Below are 19,765 nucleotides of genomic sequence, written 5' to 3'. Positions count from 1 at the left end.
TAGCCTGGAAGGGATTTAAACCCCTACCGCGGTTTTTCTGCCGGCCGCTCTACAGCTGATCTGCAATCAGCTGTTCAGGCCCCGCCCAGGCACGTCCTTTGAGACTGCCTATTGGCGGAGGCTCTTCTGTTGCCTTAAAGCAACAGCTGCTCTTTCCTTTTTGCTGCACTGGATCCTCTGCTATCGGCTGTGGATCTGCTCCGTTGGATCTGGATCTGGATCTGGATCTGGACATTTGCTCTGCGTCTGCCTGGTCTACTGGCCCCCTGCCGCCTCCCCCCCCCCCCGTCTGCTGCCCCCCCAGCAGACCAGGGAGACTCCGAGCAATGCTGCAGGGAGCAAAGCCACTCCGCGTCTCCCTGGTCCGCTGGGGGGAACCCCCAGCGGACCAGGGAGACGCGGAGCGTACTTTCTCGCTGCGGCATTGCTCTGCCTCTCCCTGGTCTCCTGGGGGAGGTTTTTCCAAAGGCAGCATTGGCAAGCCGCCGCTTTTTTTCATTTTCATTTTCCTTTTTTTTTTTTTTTTTTTTTTTTAAATCAGGAACGGGAGTGAGGGCTCGGAAGAGCAGAGGCAAAGACAAAAAGACTGTGGGGAGAGGGGGCGGAGCCTGTCTGCAGATGAGCCCCGGGGGCTGCCGGGAAGGGAGGAAGGCAGGAGGGAGGGAGGGAGGAGAGCTGGGCGCCGCCCAGAGGGACCCCGGCGCCCCACCACCACCTGGGCCTCCCTGGGGCGAGGGAGGGTAGGCCGGAAGAGGCACGCGGGGTGGGTGAGTCGGTCGGTCTTGCTCCGGTCGCCGTGAGCCAGGAGAGGGTGGCGGACGGTGAGCGAGCGGGCGGGACTTAGAAAATTTCTATTCCCCCGCGCTGGGGGGTGTCTTGGGAGGGGGAGAGTACGTCTGTGTGCGCCGTAAGGTGAGGTAAGCTCGAGTGTAGTATCCGCCCGGGGTCCTGTTTGAAGATCGCCTGATTAAGCAACCGCCTGGGATCGAATCCTTTGCTCCCTGGGACCCGGTCTGATCCAGCCCTTTTTAGGGCTTCTGACACCAAAACTCTGCAATCAACAGCCTTATTTCTAGGCCCCTTGGAAACCGCTCCGGAGCCTTAAAGGCTCCAGTTGTGTGCGGTTTCTTTTTTTTAGCCTGGAAGGGATTTAAACCCCTACCGCGGTTTTTCTGCCGGCCGCTCTACAGCTGATCTGCAATCAGCTGTTCAGGCCCCGCCCAGGCACGTCCTTTGAGACTGCCTATTGGCGGAGGCTCTTCTGTTGCCTTAAAGCAACAGCTGCTCTTTCCTTTTTGCTGCACTGGATCCTCTGCTATCGGCTGTGGATCTGCTCCGTTGGATCTGGATCTGGATCTGGATCTGGACATTTGCTCTGCGTCTGCCTGGTCTACTGGCCCCCTGCCGCCCCCCACTCCCCCGTCTGCTGCCCCCCCAGCAGACCAGGGAGACTCCGAGCAATGCTGCAGGGAGCAAAGCCACTCCGCGTCTCCCTGGTCCGCTGGGGGGAACCCCCAGCGGACCAGGGAGACGCGGAGCGTACTTTCTCGCTGCGGCATTGCTCTGCCTCTCCCTGGTCTCCTGGGGGAGGTTTTTCCAAAGGCAGCATTGGCAAGCCGCCGCTTTTTTTCATTTTCATTTTCCTTTTTTTTTTTTTTAAAATCAGGAACGGGAGTGAGGGCTCGAAAGAGCAGAGGCAAAGACAAAAAGACTGTGGGGAGAGGGGGCGGAGCCTGTCTGCAGATGAGCCCCGGGGGCTGCCGGGAAGGGAGGAAGGCAGGAGGGAGGGAGGGAGGAGAGCTGGGCGCCGCCCAGAGGGACCCCGGCGCCCCACCACCACCTGGGCCTCCCTGGGGCGAGGGAGGGTAGGCCGGAAGAGGCACGCGGGGTGGGTGAGTCGGTCGGTCTTGCTCCGGTCGCCGTGAGCCAGGAGAGGGTGGCGGACGGTGAGCGAGCGGGCGGGACTTAGAAAATTTCTATTCCCCCGCGCTGGGGGGTGTCTTGGGAGGGGGAGAGTACGTCTGTGTGCGCCGTAAGGTGAGGTAAGCTCGAGTGTAGTATCCGCCCGGGGTCCTGTTTGAAGATCGCCTGATTAAGCAACCGCCTGGGATCGAATCCTTTGCTCCCTGGGACCCGGTCTGATCCAGCCCTTTTTAGGGCTTCTGACACCAAAACTCTGCAATCAACAGCCTTATTTCTAGGCCCCTTGGAAACCGCTCCGGAGCCTTAAAGGCTCCAGTTGTGTGCGGTTTCTTTTTTTTAGCCTGGAAGGGATTTAAACCCCTACCGCGGTTTTTCTGCCGGCCGCTCTACAGCTGATCTGCAATCAGCTGTTCAGGCCCCGCCCAGGCACGTCCTTTGAGACTGCCTATTGGCGGAGGCTCTTCTGTTGCCTTAAAGCAACAGCTGCTCTTTCCTTTTTGCTGCACTGGATCCTCTGCTATCGGCTGTGGATCTGCTCCGTTGGATCTGGATCTGGATCTGGATCTGGACATTTGCTCTGCGTCTGCCTGGTCTACTGGCCCCCTGCCGCCCCCCCCCCCATCTGCTGCCCCCCCAGCAGACCAGGGAGACTCCGAGCAATGCTGCAGGGAGCAAAGCCACTCCGCGTCTCCCTGGTCCACTGGGGGGAACCCCCAGCGGACCAGGGAGACGCGGAGCGTACTTTCTCGCTGCGGCATTGCTCTGCCTCTCCCTGGTCTCCTGGGGGAGGTTTTTCCAAGGGCAGCATTGGCAAGCCGCCGCTTTTTTTCATTTTCATTTTCCTTTTTTTTTTTTTTTAAATCAGGAACGGGAGTGAGGGCTCGGAAGAGCAGAGGCAAAGACAAAAAGACTGTGGGGAGAGGGGGCGGAGCCTGTCTGCAGATGAGCCCCGGGGGCTGCCGGGAAGGGAGGAAGGCAGGAGGGAGGGAGGGAGGAGAGCTGGGCGCCGCCCAGAGGGACCCCGGCGCCCCACCACCACCTGGGCCTCCCTGGGGCGAGGGAGGGTAGGCCGGAAGAGGCACGCGGGGTGGGTGAGTCGGTCGGTCTTGCTCCGGTCTTGCTCCGGTCGCCGTGAGCCAGGAGAGGGTGGCGGACGGTGAGCGAGCGGGCGGGACTTAGAAAATTTCTATTCCCCCGCGCTGGGGGGTGTCTTGGGAGGGGGAGAGTACGTCTGTGTGCGCCGTAAGGTGAGGTAAGCTCGAGTGTAGTATCCGCCCGGGGTCCTGTTTGAAGATCGCCTGATTAAGCAACCGCCTGGGATCGAATCCTTTGCTCCCTGGGACCCGGTCTGATCCAGCCCTTTTTAGGGCTTCTGACACCAAAACTCTGCAATCAACAGCCTTATTTCTAGGCCCCTTGGAAACCGCTCCGGAGCCTTAAAGGCTCCAGTTGTGTGCGGTTTCTTTTTTTTAGCCTGGAAGGGATTTAAACCCCTACCGCGGTTTTTCTGCCGGCCGCTCTACAGCTGATCTGCAATCAGCTGTTCAGGCCCCGCCCAGGCACGTCCTTTGAGACTGCCTATTGGCGGAGGCTCTTCTGTTGCCTTAAAGCAACAGCTGCTCTTTCCTTTTTGCTGCACTGGATCCTCTGCTATCGGCTGTGGATCTGCTCCGTTGGATCTGGATCTGGATCTGGATCTGGACATTTGCTCTGCGTCTGCCTGGTCTACTGGCCCCCTGCCGCCCCCCCCCCCCGTCTGCTGCCCCCCCAGCAGACCAGGGAGACTCCGAGCAATGCTGCAGGGAGCAAAGCCACTCCGCGTCTCCCTGGTCCGCTGGGGGGAACCCCCAGCGGACCAGGGAGACGCGGAGCGTACTTTCTCGCTGCGGCATTGCTCTGCCTCTCCCTGGTCTCCTGGGGGAGGTTTTTCCAAAGGCAGCATTGGCAAGCCGCCGCTTTTTTTCATTTTCATTTTCCTTTTTTTTTTTTTTTTTTTTTTTTTTAAATCAGGAACGGGAGTGAGGGCTCGGAAGAGCAGAGGCAAAGACAAAAAGACTGTGGGGAGAGGGGGCGGAGCCTGTCTGCAGATGAGCCCCGGGGGCTGCCGGGAAGGGAGGAAGGCAGGAGGGAGGGAGGGAGGAGAGCTGGGCGCCGCCCAGAGGGACCCCGGCGCCCCACCACCACCTGGGCCTCCCTGGGGCGAGGGAGGGTAGGCCGGAAGAGGCACGCGGGGTGGGTGAGTCGGTCGGTCTTGCTCCGGTCGGCGTGAGCCAGGAGAGGGTGGCGGACGGTGAGCGAGCGGGCGGGACTTAGAAAATTTCTATTCCCCCGCGCTGGGGGGTGTCTTGGGAGGGGGAGAGTACGTCTGTGTGCGCCGTAAGGTGAGGTAAGCTCGAGTGTAGTATCCGCCCGGGGTCCTGTTTGAAGATCGCCTGATTAAGCAACCGCCTGGGATCGAATCCTTTGCTCCCTGGGACCCGGTCTGATCCAGCCCTTTTTAGGGCTTCTGACACCAAAACTCTGCAATCAACAGCCTTATTTCTAGGCCCCTTGGAAACCGCTCCGGAGCCTTAAAGGCTCCAGTTGTGTGCGGTTTCTTTTTTTTAGCCTGGAAGGGATTTAAACCCCTACCGCGGTTTTTCTGCCGGCCGCTCTACAGCTGATCTGCAATCAGCTGTTCAGGCCCCGCCCAGGCACGTCCTTTGAGACTGCCTATTGGCGGAGGCTCTTCTGTTGCCTTAAAGCAACAGCTGCTCTTTCCTTTTTGCTGCACTGGATCCTCTGCTATCGGCTGTGGATCTGCTCCGTTGGATCTGGATCTGGATCTGGATCTGGACATTTGCTCTGCGTCTGCCTGGTCTACTGGCCCCCTGCCGCCCCCCCCCCCCCCCGTCTGCTGCCCCCCCAGCAGACCAGGGAGACTCCGAGCAATGCTGCAGGGAGCAAAGCCACTCCGCGTCTCCCTGGTCCGCTGGGGGGAACCCCCAGCGGACCAGGGAGACGCGGAGCGTACTTTCTCGCTGCGGCATTGCTCTGCCTCTCCCTGGTCTCCTGGGGGAGGTTTTTCCAAAGGCAGCATTGGCAAGCCGCCGCTTTTTTTCATTTTCATTTTCCTTTTTTTTTTTTTTTTTTTTTTTTTTTAAATCAGGAACGGGAGTGAGGGCTCGGAAGAGCAGAGGCAAAGACAAAAAGACTGTGGGGAGAGGGGGCGGAGCCTGTCTGCAGATGAGCCCCGGGGGCTGCCGGGAAGGGAGGAAGGCAGGAGGGAGGGAGGGAGGAGAGCTGGGCGCCGCCCAGAGGGACCCCGGCGCCCCACCACCACCTGGGCCTCCCTGGGGCGAGGGAGGGTAGGCCGGAAGAGGCACGCGGGGTGGGTGAGTCGGTCGGTCTTGCTCCGGTCGGCGTGAGCCAGGAGAGGGTGGCGGACGGTGAGCGAGCGGGCGGGACTTAGAAAATTTCTATTCCCCCGCGCTGGGGGGTGTCTTGGGAGGGGGAGAGTACGTCTGTGTGCGCCGTAAGGTGAGGTAAGCTCGAGTGTAGTATCCGCCCGGGGTCCTGTTTGAAGATCGCCTGATTAAGCAACCGCCTGGGATCGAATCCTTTGCTCCCTGGGACCCGGTCTGATCCAGCCCTTTTTAGGGCTTCTGACACCAAAACTCTGCAATCAACAGCCTTATTTCTAGGCCCCTTGGAAACCGCTCCGGAGCCTTAAAGGCTCCAGTTGTGTGCGGTTTCTTTTTTTTAGCCTGGAAGGGATTTAAACCCCTACCGCGGTTTTTCTGCCGGCCGCTCTACAGCTGATCTGCAATCAGCTGTTCAGGCCCCGCCCAGGCACGTCCTTTGAGACTGCCTATTGGCGGAGGCTCTTCTGTTGCCTTAAAGCAACAGCTGCTCTTTCCTTTTTGCTGCACTGGATCCTCTGCTATCGGCTGTGGATCTGCTCCGTTGGATCTGGATCTGGATCTGGATCTGGACATTTGCTCTGCGTCTGCCTGGTCTACTGGCCCCCTGCCGCCCCCCCCCCCCCCCGTCTGCTGCCCCCCCAGCAGACCAGGGAGACTCCGAGCAATGCTGCAGGGAGCAAAGCCACTCCGCGTCTCCCTGGTCCGCTGGGGGGAACCCCCAGCGGACCAGGGAGACGCGGAGCGTACTTTCTCGCTGCGGCATTGCTCTGCCTCTCCCTGGTCTCCTGGGGGAGGTTTTTCCAAAGGCAGCATTGGCAAGCCGCCGCTTTTTTTCATTTTCATTTTCCTTTTTTTTTTTTTTTTTTTTTTTTTTTTTTTAAATCAGGAACGGGAGTGAGGGCTCGGAAGAGCAGAGGCAAAGACAAAAAGACTGTGGGGAGAGGGGGCGGAGCCTGTCTGCAGATGAGCCCCGGGGGCTGCCGGGAAGGGAGGAAGGCAGGAGGGAGGGAGGGAGGAGAGCTGGGCGCCGCCCAGAGGGACCCCGGCGCCCCACCACCACCTGGGCCTCCCTGGGGCGAGGGAGGGTAGGCCGGAAGAGGCACGCGGGGTGGGTGAGTCGGTCGGTCTTGCTCCGGTCGCCGTGAGCCAGGAGAGGGTGGCGGACGGTGAGCGAGCGGGCGGGACTTAGAAAATTTCTATTCCCCCGCGCTGGGGGGTGTCTTGGGAGGGGGAGAGTACGTCTGTGTGCGCCGTAAGGTGAGGTAAGCTCGAGTGTAGTATCCGCCCGGGGTCCTGTTTGAAGATCGCCTGATTAAGCAACCGCCTGGGATCGAATCCTTTGCTCCCTGGGACCCGGTCTGATCCAGCCCTTTTTAGGGCTTCTGACACCAAAACTCTGCAATCAACAGCCTTATTTCTAGGCCCCTTGGAAACCGCTCCGGAGCCTTAAAGGCTCCAGTTGTGTGCGGTTTCTTTTTTTTAGCCTGGAAGGGATTTAAACCCCTACCGCGGTTTTTCTGCCGGCCGCTCTACAGCTGATCTGCAATCAGCTGTTCAGGCCCCGCCCAGGCACGTCCTTTGAGACTGCCTATTGGCGGAGGCTCTTCTGTTGCCTTAAAGCAACAGCTGCTCTTTCCTTTTTGCTGCACTGGATCCTCTGCTATCGGCTGTGGATCTGCTCCGTTGGATCTGGATCTGGATCTGGATCTGGACATTTGCTCTGCGTCTGCCTGGTCTACTGGCCCCCTGCCGCCCCCCCCCCCCCGTCTGCTGCCCCCCCAGCAGACCAGGGAGACTCCGAGCAATGCTGCAGGGAGCAAAGCCACTCCGCGTCTCCCTGGTCCGCTGGGGGGAACCCCCAGCGGACCAGGGAGACGCGGAGCGTACTTTCTCGCTGCGGCATTGCTCTGCCTCTCCCTGGTCTCCTGGGGGAGGTTTTTCCAAAGGCAGCATTGGCAAGCCGCCGCTTTTTTTCATTTTCATTTTCCTTTTTTTTTTTTTTAAAATCAGGAACGGGAGTGAGGGCTCGGAAGAGCAGAGGCAAAGACAAAAAGACTGTGGGGAGAGCTGGGAGGCCAGGGAGACGCGGAGCGTACTTTCTCGCTGCGGCATTGCTCTGCCTCTCCCTGGTCTCCTGGGGGAGGTTTTTCCAATGGCAGCATTGGCAAGCCGCCGCTTTTTTTCATTTTCATTTTCATTTTCCTTTTTTTTTTTTTTTTTTTTTTTTTTTTTTAAATCAGGAACGGGAGTGAGGGCTCGGAAGAGCAGAGGCAAAGACAAAAAGACTGTGGGGAGAGGGGGCGGAGCCTGTCTGCAGATGAGCCCCGGGGGCTGCCGGGAAGGGAGGAAGGCAGGAGGGAGGGAGGGAGGAGAGCTGGGCGCCGCCCAGAGGGACCCCGGCGCCCCACCACCACCTGGGCCTCCCTGGGGCGAGGGAGGGTAGGCCGGAAGAGGCACGCGGGGTGGGTGAGTCGGTCGGTCTTGCTCCGGTCGCCGTGAGCCGGGAGAGGGTGGCGGACGGTGAGCGAGCGGGCGGGACTTAGAAAATTTCTATTCCCCCGCGCTGGGGGGTGTCTTGGGAGGGGGAGAGTACGTCTGTGTGCGCCGTAAGGTGAGGTAAGCTCGAGTGTAGTATCCGCCCGGGGTCCTGTTTGAAGATCGCCTGATTAAGCAACCGCCTGGGATCGAATCCTTTGCTCCCTGGGACCCGGTCTGATCCAGCCCTTTTTAGGGCTTCTGACACCAAAACTCTGCAATCAACAGCCTTATTTCTAGGCCCCTTGGAAACCGCTCCGGAGCCTTAAAGGCTCCAGTTGTGTGCGGTTTCTTTTTTTTAGCCTGGAAGGGATTTAAACCCCTACCGCGGTTTTTCTGCCGGCCGCTCTACAGCTGATCTGCAATCAGCTGTTCAGGCCCCGCCCAGGCACGTCCTTTGAGACTGCCTATTGGCGGAGGCTCTTCTGTTGCCTTAAAGCAACAGCTGCTCTTTCCTTTTTGCTGCACTGGATCCTCTGCTATCGGCTGTGGATCTGCTCCGTTGGATCTGGATCTGGATCTGGATCTGGACATTTGCTCTGCGTCTGCCTGGTCTACTGGCCCCCTGCCGCCCCCCCCCCCCCCCGTCTGCTGCCCCCCCAGCAGACCAGGGAGACTCCGAGCAATGCTGCAGGGAGCAAAGCCACTCCGCGTCTCCCTGGTCCGCTGCGGGGAACCCCCAGCGGACCAGGGAGACGCGGAGCGTACTTTCTCACTGCGGCATTGCTCTGCCTCTCCCTGGTCTCCTGGGGGAGGTTTTTCCAAAGGCAGCATTGGCAAGCCGCCGCTTTTTTTCATTTTCATTTTCCTTTTTTTTTTTTTTTAAATCAGGAACGGGAGTGAGGGCTCGGAAGAGCAGAGGCAAAGACAAAAAGACTGTGGGGAGAGCTGGGAGGCCAGGGAGACGCGGAGCGTACTTTCTCGCTGCGGCATTGCTCTGCCTCTCCCTGGTCTCCTGGGGGAGGTTTTTCCAAAGGCAGCATTGGCAAGCCGCCGCTTTTTTTCATTTTCATTTTCCTTTTTTTTTTTTTTTTAAATCAGGAACGGGAGTGAGGGCTCGGAAGAGCAGAGGCAAAGACAAAAAGACTGTGGGGAGAGGGGGCGGAGCCTGTCTGCAGATGAGCCCCGGGGGCTGCCGGGAAGGGAGGAAGGCAGGAGGGAGGGAGGGAGGAGAGCTGGGCGCCGCCCAGAGGGACCCCGGCGCCCCACCACCACCTGGGCCTCCCTGGGGCGAGGGAGGGTAGGCCGGAAGAGGCACGCGGGGTGGGTGAGTCGGTCGGTCTTGCTCCGGTCGCCGTGAGCCAGGAGAGGGTGGCGGACGGTGAGCGAGCGGGCGGGACTTAGAAAATTTCTATTCCCCCGCGCTGGGGGGTGTCTTGGGAGGGGGAGAGTACGTCTGTGTGCGCCGTAAGGTGAGGTAAGCTCGAGTGTAGTATCCGCCCGGGGTCCTGTTTGAAGATCGCCTGATTAAGCGACCGCCTGGGATCGAATCCTTTGCTCCCTGGGACCCGGTCTGATCCAGCCCTTTTTAGGGCTTCTGACACCAAAACTCTGCAATCAACAGCCTTATTTCTAGGCCCCTTGGAAACCGCTCCGGAGCCTTAAAGGCTCCAGTTGTGTGCGGTTTCTTTTTTTTAGCCTGGAAGGGATTTAAACCCCTACCGCGGTTTTTCTGCCGGCCGCTCTACAGCTGATCTGCAATCAGCTGTTCAGGCCCCGCCCAGGCACGTCCTTTGAGACTGCCTATTGGCGGAGGCTCTTCTGTTGCCTTAAAGCAACAGCTGCTCTTTCCTTTTTGCTGCACTGGATCCTCTGCTATCGGCTGTGGATCTGCTCCGTTGGATCTGGATCTGGATCTGGATCTGGACATTTGCTCTGCGTCTGCCTGGTCTACTGGCCCCCTGCCGCCCCCCCCCCGTCTGCTGCCCCCCCAGCAGACCAGGGAGACTCCGAGCAATGCTGCAGGGAGCAAAGCCACTCCGCGTCTCCCTGGTCCGCTGGGGGGAACCCCCAGCGGACCAGGGAGACGCGGAGCGTACTTTCTCGCTGCGGCATTGCTCTGCCTCTCCCTGGTCTCCTGGGGGAGGTTTTTCCAAAGGCAGCATTGGCAAGCCGCCGCTTTTTTTCATTTTCATTTTCCTTTTTTTTTAAATCAGGAACGGGAGTGAGGGCTCGGAAGAGCAGAGGCAAAGACAAAAAGACTGTGGGGAGAGGGGGCGGAGCCTGTCTGCAGATGAGCCCCGGGGGCTGCCGGGAAGGGAGGAAGGCAGGAGGGAGGGAGGGAGGAGAGCTGGGCGCCGCCCAGAGGGACCCCGGCGCCCCACCACCACCTGGGCCTCCCTAGGGCGAGGGAGGGTAGGCCGGAAGAGGCACGCGGGGTGGGTGAGTCGGTCGGTCTTGCTCCGGTCGCCGTGAGCCAGGAGAGGGTGGCGGACGGTGAGCGAGCGGGCGGGACTTAGAAAATTTCTATTCCCCCGCGCTGGGAGGTGTCTTGGGAGGGGGAGAGTACGTCTGTGTGCGCCGTAAGGTGAGGTAAGCTCGAGTGTAGTATCCGCCCGGGGTCCTGTTTGAAGATCGCCTGATTAAGCGACCGCCTGGGATCGAATCCTTTGCTCCCTGGGACCCGGTCTGATCCAGCCCTTTTTAGGGCTTCTGACACCAAAACTCTGCAATCAACAGCCTTATTTCTAGGCCCCTTGGAAACCGCTCCGGAGCCTTAAAGGCTCCAGTTGTGTGCGGTTTCTTTTTTTTAGCCTGGAAGGGATTTAAACCCCTACCGCGGTTTTTCTGCCGGCCGCTCTACAGCTGATCTGCAATCAGCTGTTCAGGCCCCGCCCAGGCACGTCCTTCGAGACTGCCTATTGGCGGAGGCTCTTCTGTTGCCTTAAAGCAACAGCTGCTCTTTCCTTTTTGCTGCACTGGATCCTCTGCTATCGGCTGTGGATCTGCTCCGTTGGATCTGGATCTGGATCTGGACATTTGCTCTGCGTCTGCCTGGTCTACTGGCCCCCTGCCGCCCTCCCCCCCCCCGTCTGCTGCCCCCCCAGCAGACCAGGGAGACTCCGAGCAATGCTGCAGGGAGCAAAGCCACTCCGCGTCTCCCTGGTCCGCTGGGGGGAACCCCCAGCGGACCAGGGAGACGCGGAGCGTACTTTCTCGCTGCGGCATTGCTCTGCCTCTCCCTGGTCTCCTGGGGGAGGTTTTTCCAAAGGCAGCATTGGCAAGCCGCCGCTTTTTTTCATTTTCCTTTTTTTTTTAAATCAGGAACGGGAGTGAGGGCTCGGAAGAGCAGAGGCAAAGACAAAAAGACTGTGGGGAGAGGGGGCGGAGCCTGTCTGCAGATGAGCCCCGGGGGCTGCCGGGAAGGGAGGAAGGCAGGAGGGAGGGAGGGAGGAGAGCTGGGCGCCGCCCAGAGGGACCCCGGCGCCCCACCACCACCTGGGCCTCCCTGGGGCGAGGGAGGGTAGGCCGGAAGAGGCACGCGGGGTGGGTGAGTCGGTCGGTCTTGCTCCGGTCGCCGTGAGCCAGGAGAGGGTGGCGGACGGTGAGCGAGCGGGCGGGACTTAGAAAATTTCTATTCCCCCGCACTGGGGGGTGTCTTGGGAGGGGGAGAGTACGTCTGTGTGCGCCGTAAGGTGAGGTAAGCTCGAGTGTAGTATCCGCCCGGGGTCCTGTTTGAAGATCGCCTTATTAAGCGACCGCCTGGGATCGAATCCTTTGCTCTCTGGGACCCGGTCTGATCCAGCCCTTTTTAGGGCTTCTGACACCAAAACTCTGCAATCAACAGCCTTATTTCTAGGCCCCTTGGAAACCGCTCCGGAGCCTTAAAGGCTCCAGTTGTGTGCGGTTTCTTTTTTTTAGCCTGGAAGGGATTTAAACCCCTACCGCGGTTTTTCTGCCGGCCGCTCTACAGCTGATCTGCAATCAGCTGTTCAGGCCCCGCCCAGGCACGTCCTTTGAGACTGCCTATTGGCGGAGGCTCTTCTGTTGCCTTAAAGCAACAGCTGCTCTTTCCTTTTTGCTGCACTGGATCCTCTGCTATCGGCTGTGGATCTGCTCCGTTGGATCTGGATCTGGATCTGGATCTGGACATTTGCTCTGCGTCTGCCTGGTCTACTGGCCCCCTGCCGCCCCCCCCCCGTCTGCTGCCCCCCCCCAGCAGACCAGGGAGACTCCGAGCAATGCTGCAGGGAGCAAAGCCACTCCGCGTCTCCCTGGTCCGCTGGGGGGAACCCCCAGCGGACCAGGGAGACGCGGAGCGTACTTTCTCGCTGCGGCATTGCTCTGCCTCTCCCTGGTCTCCTGGGGGAGGTTTTTCCAAAGGCAGCATTGGCAAGCCGCCGCTTTTTTTCATTTTCCATTTTTTTTTTTTTTAAATCAGGAACGGGAGTGAGGGCTCGGAAGAGCAGAGGCAAAGACAAAAAGACTGTGGGGAGAGGGGGCGGAGCCTGTCTGCAGATGAGCCCCGGGGGCTGCCGGGAAGGGAGGAAGGCAGGAGGGAGGGAGGGAGGAGAGCTGGGCGCCGCCCAGAGGGACCCCGGCGCCCCACCACCACCTGGGCCTCCCTGGGGCGAGGGAGGGTAGGCCGGAAGAGGCACGCGGGGTGGGTGAGTCGGTCGGTCTTGCTCCGGTCGCCGTGAGCCAGGAGAGGGTGGCGGACGGTGAGCGAGCGGGCGGGACTTAGAAAATTTCTATTCCCCCGCGCTGGGGGGTGTCTTGGGAGGGGGAGAGTACGTCTGTGTGCGCCGTAAGGTGAGGTAAGCTCGAGTGTAGTATCCGCCCGGGGTCCTGTTTGAAGATCGCCCCTGATTAAGCAACCGCCTGGGATCGAATCCTTTGCTCCCTGGGACCCGGTCTGATCCAGCCCTTTTTAGGGCTTCTGACACCAAAACTCTGCAATCAACAGCCTTATTTCTAGGCCCCTTGGAAACCGCTCCGGAGCCTTAAAGGCTCCAGTTGTGTGCGGTTTCTTTTTTTTAGCCTGGAAGGGATTTAAACCCCTACCGCGGTTTTTCTGCCGGCCGCTCTACAGCTGATCTGCAATCAGCTGTTCAGGCCCCGCCCAGGCACGTCCTTTGAGACTGCCTATTGGCGGAGGCTCTTCTGTTGCCTTAAAGCAACAGCTGCTCTTTCCTTTTTGCTGCACTGGATCCTCTGCTATCGGCTGTGGATCTGCTCCGTTGGATCTGGATCTGGATCTGGATCTGGACATTTGCTCTACGTCTGCCTGGTCTACTGGCCCCCTGCCGCCCCCCCCCCCCGTCTGCTGCCCCCCCAGCAGACCAGGGAGACTCCGAGCAATGCTGCAGGGAGCAAAGCCACTCCGCGTCTCCCTGGTCCGCTGGGGGGAACCCCCAGCGGACCAGGGAGACGCGGAGCGTACTTTCTCGCTGCGGCATTGCTCTGCCTCTCCCTGGTCTCCTGGGGGAGGTTTTTCCAAAGGCAGCATTGGCAAGCCGCCGCTTTTTTTCATTTTCATTTTCCTTTTTTTTTTTTTTTTTTTTTTTTAAATCAGGAACGGGAGTGAGGGCTCGGAAGAGCAGAGGCAAAGACAAAAAGACTGTGGGGAGAGGGGGCGGAGCCTGTCTGCAGATGAGCCCCGGGGGCTGCCGGGAAGGGAGGAAGGCAGGAGGGAGGGAGGGAGGAGAGCTGGGCGCCGCCCAGAGGGACCCCGGCGCCCCACCACCACCTGGGCCTCCCTGGGGCGAGGGAGGGTAGGCCGGAAGAGGCACGCGGGGTGGGTGAGTCGGTCGGTCTTGCTCCGGTCGCCGTGAGCCAGGAGAGGGTGGCGGACGGTGAGCGAGCGGGCGGGACTTAGAAAATTTCTATTCCCCCGCGCTGGGGGGTGTCTTGGGAGGGGGAGAGTACGTCTGTGTGCGCCGTAAGGTGAGGTAAGCTCGAGTGTAGTATCCGCCCGGGGTCCTGTTTGAAGATCGCCTGATTAAGCAACCGCCTGGGATCGAATCCTTTGCTCCCTGGGACCCGGTCTGATCCAGCCCTTTTTAGGGCTTCTGACACCAAAACTCTGCAATCAACAGCCTTATTTCTAGGCCCCTTGGAAACCGCTCCGGAGCCTTAAAGGCTCCAGTTGTGTGCGGTTTCTTTTTTTTAGCCTGGAAGGGATTTAAACCCCTACCGCGGTTTTTCTGCCGGCCGCTCTACAGCTGATCTGCAATCAGCTGTTCAGGCCCCGCCCAGGCACGTCCTTTGAGACTGCCTATTGGCGGAGGCTCTTCTGTTGCCTTAAAGCAACAGCTGCTCTTTCCTTTTTGCTGCACTGGATCCTCTGCTATCGGCTGTGGATCTGCTCCGTTGGATCTGGATCTGGATCTGGATCTGGACATTTGCTCTGCGTCTGCCTGGTCTACTGGCCCCCTGCCGCCCCCCCCCCCCCCCGTCTGCTGCCCCCCCAGCAGACCAGGGAGACTCCGAGCAATGCTGCAGGGAGCAAAGCCACTCCGCGTCTCCCTGGTCCGCTGGGGGGAACCCCCAGCGGACCAGGGAGACGCGGAGCGTACTTTCTCGCTGCGGCATTGCTCTGCCTCTCCCTGGTCTCCTGGGGGAGGTTTTTCCAAAGGCAGCATTGGCAAGCCGCCGCTTTTTTTCATTTTCATTTTCCCTTTTTTTTTTTTTTTTTTTTTTAAATCAGGAACGGGAGTGAGGGCTCGGAAGAGCAGAGGCAAAGACAAAAAGACTGTGGGGAGAGGGGGCGGAGCCTGTCTGCAGATGAGCCCCGGGGGCTGCCGGGAAGGGAGGAAGGCAGGAGGGAGGGAGGGAGGAGAGCTGGGCGCCGCCCAGAGGGACCCCGGCGCCCCACCACCACCTGGGCCTCCCTGGGGCGAGGGAGGGTAGGCCGGAAGAGGCACGCGGGGTGGGTGAGTCGGTCGGTCTTGCTCCGGTCGCCGTGAGCCAGGAGAGGGTGGCGGACGGTGAGCGAGCGGGCGGGACTTAGAAAATTTCTATTCCCCCGCGCTGGGGGGTGTCTTGGGAGGGGGAGAGTACGTCTGTGTGCGCCGTAAGGTGAGGTAAGCTCGAGTGTAGTATCCGCCCGGGGTCCTGTTTGAAGATCGCCTGATTAAGCAACCGCCTGGGATCGAATCCTTTGCTCCCTGGGACCCGGTCTGATCCAGCCCTTTTTAGGGCTTCTGACACCAAAACTCTGCAATCAACAGCCTTATTTCTAGGCCCCTTGGAAACCGCTCCGGAGCCTTAAAGGCTCCAGTTGTGTGCGGTTTCTTTTTTTTAGCCTGGAAGGAATTTAAACCCCTACCGCGGTTTTTCTGCCAGCCGCTCTACAGCTGATCTGCAATCAGCTGTTCAGGCCCCGCCCAGGCACGTCCTTTGAGACTGCCTATTGGCGGAGGCTCTTCTGTTGCCTTAAAGCAACAGCTGCTCTTTCCTTTTTGCTGCACTGGATCCTCTGCTATCGGCTGTGGATCTGCTCCGTTGGATCTGGATCTGGATCTGGATCTGGACATTTGCTCTGCGTCTGCCTGGTCTACTGGCCCCCTGCCGCCCCCCCCCCGTCTGCTGCCCCCCCAGCAGACCAGGGAGACGCGGAGCGTACTTTCTCGCTGCGGCATTGCTCTGCCTCTCCCTGGTCTCCTGGGGGAGGTTTTTCCAAAGGCAGCATTGGGAAGCCGCCGCTTTTTTTCATTTTCATTTTCCTTTTTTTTTTTTTTTTTTTTTTTTTTTTTTTTAAATCAGGAACGGGAGTGAGGGCTCGGAAGAGCAGAGGCAAAGACAAAAAGACTGTGGGGAGAGGGGGCGGAGCCTGTCTGCAGATGAGCCCCGGGGGCTGCCGGGAAGGGAGGAAGGCAGGAGGGAGGGAGGGAGGAGAGCTGGGCGCCGCCCAGAGGGACCCCGGCGCCCCACCACCACCTGGGCCTCCCTGGGGCGAGGGAGGGTAGGCCGGAAGAGGCACGCGGGGTGGGTGAGTCGGTCGGTCTTGCTCCGGTCGCCGTGAGCCAGGAGAGGGTGGCGGACGGTGAGCGAGCGGGCGGGACTTAGAAAATTTCTATTCCCCCGCGCTGGGGGGTGACTTGGGAGGGGGAGAGTACGTCTGTGTGCGCCGTAAGGTGAGGTAAGCTCGAGTGTAGTATCCGCCCGGGGTCCTGTTTGAAGATCGCCTGATTAAGCAACCGCCTGGGATCGAATCCTTTGCTCCCTGGGACCCGGTCTGATCCAGCCCTTTTTAGGGCTTCTGACACCAAAACTCTGCAATCAACAGCCTTATTTCTAGGCCCCTTGGAAACCGCTCCGGAGCCTTAAAGGCTCCAGTTGTGTGTGGTTTCTTTTTTTTAGCCTGGAAGGGATTTAAACCCCTACCGCGGTTTTTCTGCCGGCCGCTCTACAGCTGATCTGCAATCAGCTGTTCAGGCCCCGCCCAGGCACGTCCTTTGAGACTGCCTATTGGCGGAGGCTCTTCTGTTGCCTTAAAGCAACAGCTGCTCTTTCCTTTTTGCTGCACTGGATCCTCTGCTATCGGCTGTGGATCTGCTCCCTTGGATCTGGATCTGGATCTGGATCTGGACATTTGCTCTGCGTCTGCCTGGTCTACTGGCCCCCTGCCGCCCCCCCCCCCCCCCCGTCTGCTGCCTCCCCAGCAGACCAGGGAGACTCCGAGCAATGCTGCAGGGAGCAAAGCCACTCCGCGTCTCCCTGGTCCGCTGGGGGTTCCCCCCAGCGGACCAGGGAGACGCGGAGCGTACTTTCTCGCTGCGGCATTGCTCTGCCTCTCCCTGGTCTCCTGGGGGAGGTTTTTCCAAAGGCAGCATTGGCAAGCCGCCGCTTTTTTTCATTTTCATTTTCATTTTCCTTTTTTTTTTTTTTTTTTTTTTTTTAATCAGGAACGGGAGTGAGGGCTCGGAAGAGCAGAGGCAAAGACAAAAAGACTGTGGGGAGAGGGGGCGGAGCCTGTCTGCAGATGAGCCCCGGGGGCTGCCGGGAAGGGAGGAAGGCAGGAGGGAGGGAGGGAGGAGAGCTGGGCGCCGCCCAGAGGGACCCCGGCGCCCCACCACCACCTGGGCCTCCCTGGGGCGAGGGAGGGTAGGCCGGAAGAGGCACGCGGGGTGGGTGAGTCGGTCGGTCTTGCTCCGGTCGCCGTGAGCCAGGAGAGGGTGGCGGACGGTGAGCGAGCGGGCGGGACTTAGAAAATTTCTATTCCCCCGCGCTGGGGGGTGTCTTGGGAGGGGGAGAGTACGTCTGTGTGCGCCGTAAGGTGAGGTAAGCTCGAGTGTAGTATCCGCCCGGGGTCCTGTTTGAAGATCGCCCCTGATTAAGCAACCGCCTGGGATCGAATCCTTTGCTCCCTGGGACCCGGTCTGATCCAGCCCTTTTTAGGGCTTCTGACACCAAAACTCTGCAATCAACAGCCTTATTTCTAGGCCCCTTGGAAACCGCTCCGGAGCCTTAAAGGCTCCAGTTGTGTGCGGTTTCTTTTTTTTAGCCTGGAAGGGATTTAAACCCCTACCGCGGTTTTTCTGCCGGCCGCTCTACAGCTGATCTGCAATCAGCTGTTCAGGCCCCGCCCAGGCACGTCCTTTGAGACTGCCTATTGGCGGAGGCTCTTCTGTTGCCTTAAAGCAACAGCTGCTCTTTCCTTTTTGCTGCACTGGATCCTCTGCTATCGGCTGTGGATCTGCTCCGTTGGATCTGGATCTGGATCTGGATCTGGACATTTGCTCTACGTCTGCCTGGTCTACTGGCCCCCTGCCGCCCCCCCCCCCCGTCTGCTGCCCCCCCAGCAGACCAGGGAGACTCCGAGCAATGCTGCAGGGAGCAAAGCCACTCCGCGTCTCCCTGGTCCGCTGGGGGGAACCCCCAGCGGACCAGGGAGACGCGGAGCGTACTTTCTCGCTGCGGCATTGCTCTGCCTCTCCCTGGTCTCCTGGGGGAGGTTTTTCCAAAGGCAGCATTGGCAAGCCGCCGCTTTTTTTCATTTTCATTTTCCTTTTTTTTTTTTTTTTTTTTTTTTAAATCAGGAACGGGAGTGAGGGCTCGGAAGAGCAGAGGCAAAGACAAAAAGACTGTGGGGAGAGGGGGCGGAGCCTGTCTGCAGATGAGCCCCGGGGGCTGCCGGGAAGGGAGGAAGGCAGGAGGGAGGGAGGGAGGAGAGCTGGGCGCCGCCCAGAGGGACCCCGGCGCCCCACCACCACCTGGGCCTCCCTGGGGCGAGGGAGGGTAGGCCGGAAGAGGCACGCGGGGTGGGTGAGTCGGTCGGTCTTGCTCCGGTCGCCGTGAGCCAGGAGAGGGTGGCGGACGGTGAGCGAGCGGGCGGGACTTAGAAAATTTCTATTCCCCCGCGCTGGGGGGTGTCTTGGGAGGGGGAGAGTACGTCTGTGTGCGCCGTAAGGTGAGGTAAGCTCGAGTGTAGTATCCGCCCGGGGTCCTGTTTGAAGATCGCCTGATTAAGCAACCGCCTGGGATCGAATCCTTTGCTCCCTGGGACCCGGTCTGATCCAGCCCTTTTTAGGGCTTCTGACACCAAAACTCTGCAATCAACAGCCTTATTTCTAGGCCCCTTGGAAACCGCTCCGGAGCCTTAAAGGCTCCAGTTGTGTGCGGTTTCTTTTTTTTAGCCTGGAAGGGATTTAAACCCCTACCGCGGTTTTTCTGCCGGCCGCTCTACAGCTGATCTGCAATCAGCTGTTCAGGCCCCGCCCAGGCACGTCCTTTGAGACTGCCTATTGGCGGAGGCTCTTCTGTTGCCTTAAAGCAACAGCTGCTCTTTCCTTTTTGCTGCACTGGATCCTCTGCTATCGGCTGTGGATCTGCTCCGTTGGATCTGGATCTGGATCTGGATCTGGACATTTGCTCTGCGTCTGCCTGGTCTACTGGCCCCCTGCCGCCCCCCCCCCCCCGTCTGCTGCCCCCCCAGCAGACCAGGGAGACTCCGAGCAATGCTGCAGGGAGCAAAGCCACTCCGCGTCTCCCTGGTCCGCTGGGGGGAACCCCCAGCGGACCAGGGAGACGCGGAGCGTACTTTCTCGCTGCGGCATTGCTCTGCCTCTCCCTGGTCTCCTGGGGGAGGTTTTTCCAAAGGCAGCATTGGCAAGCCGCCGCTTTTTTTCATTTTCATTTTCCCTTTTTTTTTTTTTTTTTTTTTAAATCAGGAACGGGAGTGAGGGCTCGGAAGAGCAGAGGCAAAGACAAAAAGACTGTGGGGAGAGGGGGCGGAGCCTGTCTGCAGATGAGCCCCGGGGGCTGCCGGGAAGGGAGGAAGGCAGGAGGGAGGGAGGGAGGAGAGCTGGGCGCCGCCCAGAGGGACCCCGGCGCCCCACCACCACCTGGGCCTCCCTGGGGCGAGGGAGGGTAGGCCGGAAGAGGCACGCGGGGTGGGTGAGTCGGTCGGTCTTGCTCCGGTCGCCGTGAGCCAGGAGAGGGTGGCGGACGGTGAGCGAGCGGGCGGGACTTAGAAAATTTCTATTCCCCCGCGCTGGGGGGTGTCTTGGGAGGGGGAGAGTACGTCTGTGTGCGCCGTAAGGTGAGGTAAGCTCGAGTGTAGTATCCGCCCGGGGTCCTGTTTGAAGATCGCCTGATTAAGCAACCGCCTGGGATCGAATCCTTTGCTCCCTGGGACCCGGTCTGATCCAGCCCTTTTTAGGGCTTCTGACACCAAAACTCTGCAATCAACAGCCTTATTTCTAGGCCCCTTGGAAACCGCTCCGGAGCCTTAAAGGCTCCAGTTGTGTGCGGTTTCTTTTTTTTAGCCTGGAAGGAATTTAAACCCCTACCGCGGTTTTTCTGCCAGCCGCTCTACAGCTGATCTGCAATCAGCTGTTCAGGCCCCGCCCAGGCACGTCCTTTGAGACTGCCTATTGGCGGAGGCTCTTCTGTTGCCTTAAAGCAACAGCTGCTCTTTCCTTTTTGCTGCACTGGATCCTCTGCTATCGGCTGTGGAT

The sequence above is a fragment of the Pelodiscus sinensis genome, chromosome 4, assembly GCF_049634645.1.
Source record: "Pelodiscus sinensis isolate JC-2024 chromosome 4, ASM4963464v1, whole genome shotgun sequence".
Lineage (NCBI taxonomy): Eukaryota > Metazoa > Chordata > Testudines > Trionychidae > Pelodiscus > Pelodiscus sinensis.
Note: the sequence above shows the minus strand (reverse complement) of the source record.